General features: G+C 47.4%; 1 long non-coding RNA gene across 1 annotated transcript; it reads left to right on the forward strand.

The window, feature by feature from the left end:
• Window positions 1-411: 411 nt before the first annotated feature.
• LOC148687254 (uncharacterized) lies at window positions 412-7,865 on the forward strand. Its single transcript, XR_015947840.1, has 3 exons — window positions 412-507; window positions 3,904-3,985; window positions 5,858-7,865. It is a non-coding gene; the product is annotated as an uncharacterized LOC148687254 (long non-coding RNA).
• The last annotated feature ends 642 nt before the right edge of the window (window positions 7,866-8,507 follow it).

The raw sequence follows: 8,507 nt of genomic DNA on the forward strand, positions 1-8,507 counted from the left end.
AAGGTAAACGGCGGGAAGGTAAACGGCGTTTCCATGTGCTGCTCTGGTTCGCCAGAAGCGGCTTTGTCATGCTGGCCACATGACCTGGAAGCTGTACGCTGGCTCCCTCGGCCAATAATGCAAGATGAGCGCTGCAACCCCAGAGTCGGTCACGACTGGACCTAATGGTCAGGGGTCCCTTTACCTTTACATAATTTAAATAACATACATGACTTCCTTTACATTGAAATAATGTAAATGTCAAAATAGTGTTTTAAAAGGTCATTAATTACATATTGTTTCTGGATTTGTAAAAGACAGCAAAGATCTGCAGATCTTAAAGAGCTTCTTCATTCATTTCTGATCTGCAATCCACCTCTGAAGCCAGCATGCAAGATGGCATTCACTTTTAACCTTTTCTTATTTCATTGTAGAACTGGAAGGGGCCTTTGAGGTTGTTATCCAATCCAACTCCCAGCTCAACACAAGAGTCTTGCAACTACAGCAAGCCTTTGAACTCCAGAAACTGTAAGTGATTGTTTCAATCTAACTCACCCAAGCTGCAAGCTCTCCTAACAGGAAGCACGCCAAAACCTCTCTATGGCAGTCACCCAGTGTTGAACCCAGATGCAGTGAAAGCCAAGCACCCAGGATCTCACTGGGTTACCAGGATGAAAGATTCCATCCAGGCCAAGACTCCACCCTAAGCTTAGGGTGTCCCTTATCCAATCCTCCCCTCAGGACCCTTAGGGAAGCCCCCTATACTATGGTGTTCCTGCCCAGTGCCAAGAATTTCCACCAAGAATAATAACAACACGTTCCTCAATGCCTAACACAGCAAAGTATTTCACTGAGGGAGCCAAAAAAACCTCCAACTGAGGGCCAACTGAGGTTGAGAGGGAAAAAAACATTTCTGGCCCATTCAAGGGTAAATGGGTGGGGGGAGAGCTCAATAGCAAAATAGTCCCCAATCCCTGGGCAAGGCCTTTTAAATGCCTCAGCCCCACTTTCTTATTGCAAGAGCCCATGAGATTATTACTATTCTGTGAGACAGTTCCACCTCCCCCATGACTTTCTAGGCCACACCCTGCTGGGCAAACCTGCCCCCCCCCATAAAATAGTACTCCAGAATAAATCTTTAAAAATGTGTATACTGTATTACGGAAGATTCACGTAGAATTGCTGATGAATCTTCATGAGAAAGAAAAGAAAAGAAATTGCAAACTCATCTGGAAATGTGGAGATCTGAACTCAAGACTGTTGAGAAATGAGAAGTGGAGAGAAACCAAAACTGAGATATTCACCCATCCCTAGTCCTGACTCACCACTTGAACAACTGGTCAGGAGGGTGTTGACATAATAAATGCCAAGTTTTTTTTAACTCAATGAGTCGAGCCTATTTTGGGCTATTTTATGCTTCACATATATCCACATATTAGATTTTTGGCGCTGGCACCTAAACGTTTGCATCATTGTCTTAGGGTAATTTAAATGCTACCACGCCAGCAATATCACCTTGAATTATGCTTTGTTGCTTGTCTCTGGCATTTTTGTATTGTTTTATTTTGCTATGGCTGTATGCTAACGCAATAAAGATTTTGATCTTTGATCTTTTGAAATGCCAAGTTACAAATGTCAAGATGGCTGAATAGTGTTGTTGGCATCTGTCTGTCCCAAGAGATCATGGAGTATGTCTCTGGGGGTGAAGTCAAACCTCTGTGTTAGCAGCACCAAAGTGACCTCCCCAGGGCTCAAGCCTGGGCAGTGTGTCTGGAAGTCCTGGGCTGCCCAGACGACAAAATCCCCCTCTCGGCCTCACTGGTGGGGTCCAAAGGAAAGCAGAACAAGATGCTGGGCACCAGGTTGGCTGCAAGAGTTGCAGGAAGGAGGCGTACAAGACACCATCCAATTACTTTAGGGACTCCTCTTGCTCCTGAGCCTTTTCTTCTTCTAGATGGCCTCCCTTCCCAAGTTGATGAGCCTCATCTCCTCCTCACTTTCCTCTACAGCATATGCACAAACTGCCTTCTTTACTGTTTGGCCCACTCTTGGTCACGTTCGGTCAATCTACCAGATCCTGTCTTTGCATGCAGGAAGAACATCCCTTTTATTATGTGCAAATGATGGGGGGTGGGTGGGCACTGACTCCTCATTCATAGGAAGTATTTTCACAGCTGAGTTTCCATTCCTGGCAAGATATCAGCTCTCACAAAGACACTTTTGCTCAATGTGCCACTTTTGGACTGTTGTAGCAAAATCCCAGCATCTTGATTGGCTCTGAAAGCTCCAGGTGGTCTTTGAATAGAGTTGCCATCTAAGAAGGAAGGAAAGGCATAAGCTGTGGGCTGGTTTGCGTCCTGGGGAACAGAGAAGCTCTGGCGTCTGATGGATTGCAATTACTTGCTCTCCCCGGTATTGCAAAAAGGAAAAGGGAAAAAAATGTGTCTTCCATCTCAGTTTCAAGCAGCTGCAAAGCCAAGTGTTGCCATCAGAGGGCACTGTCTCTCCCTGCTGGGACCAGCTCTCTCGATTCCAGACATCTGGAAATATGCATTTGCCACATTGTTGTGAAATCCTTTGGATCCGGCACACAGCACAAACCTCGCCTTTGCATTTGTTACATTTCTCCCCCCACCCCCACCCAAAAAGCACTCTTGGAATGTGTGAAATGTACAGGGCTCAGCCCAGATATATACACACATGGAGTAAACAAAGCTTCCTCTGGAAACTCTTCCAGTCCATCAGCAAACAAAGAAAAAGGAACTTTGAGGGCTGCCTCCAGCTCAAAATCTTTTCTGCTGCTTGCCAAGACACCCTTTTAACAGTCTATCTTTGTTTGAAGGTGGGGCAGAGAGAGAGAGAGAGAGAGAAATCAGCCAAAATAAAACACAACAAAAAAATAAGCAGAGCCTGCAGGAGCAGATGGAGGTCTCTTTCGTTAGCACGGTCACAGAAATAATGCAAAATACCGTTCCCAGGATGTTTGGGGGGAAGCCTGGCATTACTCTGGTGCCACCTACTGTCACTCTCCCTTCCTTCTACCCAACCGTGTCATCCACATGCTTTAGACTACAACTGGCTGGGGCTGATGGGAGTTGTAGTTCCAAGCGACCAGAGGGCACCAGGTTGGCCAAGACTGTTTTACAGAGTGTTGCAGAGTGCAATCCTCTCTTCCCAAGCAAACGCTCAGGGCTAGGCATTGGTGGACCTGCATTTTGGGGCCCTGAATCTTTAGCTGTCATGGGGGCCCCTTCACAACCCATGGTCTGGGTAACCATGGTTTTCTTCTTCAGTGAGGTTGTTTCTCTTTGGAACATCTGCACTGCTGACTTCCAGACTTTGAGGTTATTGAAAAATCAATCTATTTGAGTCATATGACTCATATTGGGCCTACTAGGCCCTTTTTAAAAAAAGCAATGTGGACTAAAGTCACTTTTTGGGATCCTTCTGGGATTAGGGGCCCTGGAGCTTAAGCTTCATTAGTTTTATAGCAGATCCATCCTTGGCAGGAGTGCCAACTTGAATAAAATGATGGTAATATAAGTGTCAGAGGGTCGTTGTGGCTACTCTAGAGTAACTCCACTTGAGTCCAGATTGTCTTCAAAGATGTTTATTGTGCTACTTATTTACAGTGTAGAGACAGCTTAAAACATGACCTCTCATCCCTAATCAGAATCTGGCAATGGCGTACGTCTGTTCCTATGCCAGCAAAGTAGTCGGGGCACCCCAAAACGCCTCCCCCTTGACCTGCGTCTTGGCGCTCTCCTTACTTCTTGCACCGGAAGGAGCGATGCCCTTTCAGTTTCCTCCTGAGCGGTTGGTGACCTGGCTCTGCAACATCCCTGAGCCCTGTCTGCACCTCTCTGCCCCCGAGCTTTCCCATTGTTCCTCACTCTGATTTCTCTCCCCCTCTGGCTGCTTCAGAACCACTGCTGCTCTCTGTACTTGATGAGGTGGACGTCAGGATGATGGGGGCCCCATCCTGCATAATCGATCCCAAGACATGGTAAGCGCACACACACCACTTAAATGGCCATGCCCTTCAACTTGGGAGGGGAGCTCAAATATTGGGGGAAGGACCTTGGCCCCTAGGAGTTGGTATCCATGGCCTCTGGTGGTGGACACAACCTTCTCTCCTGCTCCATACCACTGATCCTATCCATTGTCCTCATCTAGGCAAACACACATGCCAAGAACAATGGATAACTGTCTGGCTGTGCCTGAGAGCATGTGGGTCACATTTTGTGCTGAACCAGCAAGCTTCTTTCCCCCCTGCTCTTGCAAAAACAGGCTGGAAGCCCAGCAAAGCAGTCAGATTCTCCCCACCCCACCCCCTGCCTTCCAAGGCTATGTCCCCTCGCTGACTGCCTTTGCACTCTGGATGCACTCTTCCTGCATCCCTTCTCCATTCTCAATCTGAGAAAAATGCCCTTTCCCCTCTGGGGAAGAAAAAGGAGCAGAGGTTTCATGTACTACACAGGAAACACGGCGAACTTCCGGTGGCTGGATCAGCAGAGCTAGCACAGCGGTTGAATTGCATCGAGAAAAGTGGGGGCGGGGGCCTGGAAGGCAATTCCTGAAACTCAAGCCTTAAGATTTCCTCACGTGTATCCAGGACTAAAGCACTAGTTATGCCAGGCAAGCTGGGAGGTGGGCAGCGGAGGGCAACCAAGATGATCAAAGGGCCTGGAAACCAAGTCTAAGCAGAATGGTTGAAGGAGCTGGGAATGTTTAGCCTGGGAAAGAGAAGCCTGAGAGGAGATAGAGTGGCCAAATATCTGAAGGACTGTCAGTCACATGGAAGGTGGCGCAAGCTTGTTTTCTCCTGCTCTGGAAGGGAGGACCCAAATCCATGGATTCAAATGACAAGAAAGGAGATTCCAACTAAAGGTCAGGAGGGAAAGAGCTGCTTGACAGGGAATGGAGAATCTCAGGAGGTGGTGAACGCTCCTGCACTGGAGTTGGATGACCATCTGCCAGGGTCCCCACCAACTCAACAACTCTATGACACTCTTTGCTGTCCACCAGAGCCAGCCTTAGCACTGGGTATTATTGGGCAGCTGCCAAGGCCCCCCCACCCTTGCTGGGCCCACTGCTGATACCTGACCTGACTCCATAAAAAGAAGAATCTCCAGCGCTCTGAGCAGGTGCCTGGCAGCTGGATCCAGCTCGCCTTTAACCTCCCCACAATTCCTCTAACCCATTGTGGGACCCGGAAGGGACAGCTTGGGATGGCTGCCCAGTGCTCCCGAGAGCACTGCTGGGGAGGCCTTTCAGGTTCACTGGCAGAGGAGGGCCACACCAAGGCAAAAAAGGGGGAAACCAACCCAAGCAGTGGGAGCAGGGGGCGGCATCTTCCTCAGTCCAAGGGCCACATTCTTATTCTGGGCAAACTACCCAAGGCCTACATATTGGGGGGGGGAGCAGAGGCAAAAGTGGATAAAGCAACGGGTGCAAAATTCACATTTGTGCAGTAGGCTAGTTTATTCACTCACCCTGTTCCATCCTCCATCCAGGCAATTATCAGAGTTCAAAGATGATACAATACCGGACCGGGGATGGGGATGGGGATGGGGATGGGGAGAACCCAGAGGTCCAAATGGAAAACCTTGGAGGGCCACTTATTGGCTAGTGCATTACTATTCCACCAGAGGCAGCAGTCAGCAAGAACGCTGCCATCAGAGCACAGGGCTACGTATTTAACTTAGATATTACATCTTGTAGAGTTCAATGAGATGGATTTCCTAAGAGCGGTGGGATATATACCGTTCCATTTGCATATGCGTGTTTTAAAATTCAGCACAAATTATTTGCATTCAAGGTGGTGATTCAAAAGCTCTATTTTAATTCTCCCCCTCCCTTTTTTTCCCTTGGGCAGGTGATAGATGCTTGGAGTGGTACTAGGCACAGCTGCTGCTGTTTGCAACACCTCTTGGAAATGGGGTTCCGAAAACAGCAACAGGATGTGATCGGGCCTCATCCTTCCTGGGGACATTCTAGCAGGGGGGAAACAAGGGAGCTGCATTGTTCCCACCTGAGTGTGCAACTCAAGGGTCAGCTGATATCAAACACGCTCTCCTGTCAATCTGCAAAACCTTTTGGCCCCTGACTCTGTCAATGTTCCCAAACGCCCCACTAATATCTCCATGAACCACAGGGACATTGCTGGTGGTCTTGGCAGTTTTAATGTGCTGTGCCAGGTACTATACCATTTTAATCGTATTACTGTTGCTTTTTTATTTTAGTGTAAATTTAATGATGATGATGATGATGATGATATAAGGCTGCAGCATTACAAACAATATTATTAACAGCATTTTAAAACAACTTATAACCATAAAAATAAGCATGCAGCTCAAGTGTGAAATGCCAGCATTAAAAGGTGAATTCCACAGAATTCAGATTGCAACACGTTCAGACATTAGGCAGGCGCATTGACTGTATTCCTTCCAGCGCCTGCTAAGAACATTCTTGTTTAGGTGAGCCTACCTAGACACAAAGAATGTTGGTGTATATTTTAAGTTTATTGCTTATTTTATCTTTTGAATGTTTTTAAAGAGTTGCTTTGACTGATAATTGCTTTATTCTCTTTGTAAAACATTTTGAGGTTTTCTAATGATCAAAGGGTGACCATTAGAAAAGAGCTGGACCGTAAAGAAGGCTGATTGCCGAAGAATTGATGCTTTTGAATTATGGTGCTTGAGAGTCCCATGGACTGCAAGAAGATCAAACCTCTCCATTCTGAAGGAAATCAGCCCTGAGTGCTCACTGGAAGGACAGATCCTGAAGCTGAGGCTCCAATACTTTGGCCACCTCATGAGAAGAGAAGACTCCCTGGAAAAGACCCTGATGTTGGAGAAGGGGATGTAGGAGAAGGGGATGACAGAGGACGAGATGGCTGGACAGTGTTCTTGAAGCTACGAACATGAGTTTGCCCAAACTGCGGGAGGCAGTGCAAGACAGGAGTGCCTGGCGTGCTATGGTCCATGGGGTCACGAAGAGTCGGACACGACTAAACGACTAAACAACAACAACAATGATCAAAGGGTATATAAGTTTTATTAAATAACTGATGCTAGCTTAGGTGGATAGATGCAGTATTGGGCTGACTGCCCCATTTTGAACTACTTTAAAATGTCCAGACTGCCCAATGTTGGGCAACAGATTCCTGCATTGCAGGGGGTTGGACTGGATGACCCCCGTGGCCCCTTCCCACTCTACAATTCTAGGATTCCCTGCGCAGAGTGTATTACAGTAATCTAACTGGTTATCCCAATGACTGAAGCGGGGTGGGGAGTGGGGACTCACAAGGCAAGCAACTGATGTTGTGTCACAAAACGAGAGGCCCCTTGCATGCACACAGCCCCAATTTAAGATCCAAAATAACCAGGTGACAGGGTAGCAGCCAAATCACAACTGAATTGTGTATGTGTGATTTTGAGATCTGTGGATGAAGGGCAGTAGACAAATTTAATATATAACAAAATAAAACAATAAAATGATGCACAATACTTCAGGCCAGGACCGTGTCTGAATAATCACCATGACAAGCTTTGTATTTGAAGTGGTAGGAAAGATCTCAGTGGCGTTTGAACTGTAGGTAGTTTTCCTTCCACATCACCATCACTGGATCACTTAGCCCTCACACGATGAATCGTGGGCCTCACACAGTGAATAAACAGTGAACCGACCCTAAAGGCCACCCTCTTAAGTGAGCTCCATTCTGAGTGAAACCAACTCCCACCAATGGATAGAATGCCTACTTGGAACATTGAAAGAACTTTCATTCCAAAACTCCCGTTTTTGTTTGCCTTGGAAAGATTATGGCCCATATTAAGTACAAACTTCTGCCTTTCCACTTTAAAAAGAGAGAAGAGAGAGAAAATTCTGGCAGAGCTAGATTTGGGGGTGGGGAGAAAAAGAGAGAGATTACACAGATTTTTCTGTGGCATTTTCAAACTCTTGCTGCCTGAGATATTAACCCCCAAAGCATATAGGCGATTGCATTAGCCCCAGGGGTGGACCTGGGGGTCTCAAATTCCAGTGGCGTCCGGTGCAACACCAACACGTGGTGCCCTGCCGCCTCTTGTGCTGCATTCCAAAGCAGAGTTGGAGCGCCCCTGAAGCTCAACACCCAATACAAGTGACCCAGTTAGGCTCCCCTAACTCTGCCTCTGTTAGCACAGATGTAAGCACTTCCAGGCATTTAGGAGCATATCACTCTCCCTCATTCTGCCCTAGTCCTCACAAAGGACCCATGTTCATGCACATCTCAGAATGAGTGATTCAGCTCACTGCCCTCTGCCCCATGCAGCACCACATGCCAGGAACTCGGGTCTCGAGGCAGGGGTGTCTGGGTCCAACACCCTCAGGGTTACTGGCAATGTGAAGATCTGTTCCCCATCTGAAGAGACTTCAGCTTTAAGGACTGGGCAGGGCTGACCATTGACACCTACACACTCGGATTAAAATCTGGGCACCAGTTGCCTAGTCCTCAGTCGCAGAAGATGTGGCGAGGAGGGGACTGG

Source organism: Zootoca vivipara, chromosome Z1 (genome assembly GCF_965207765.1).
Source record: "Zootoca vivipara chromosome Z1, rZooViv2.hap1.1, whole genome shotgun sequence".
NCBI classification, from domain to species: domain Eukaryota; kingdom Metazoa; phylum Chordata; class Lepidosauria; order Squamata; family Lacertidae; genus Zootoca; species Zootoca vivipara.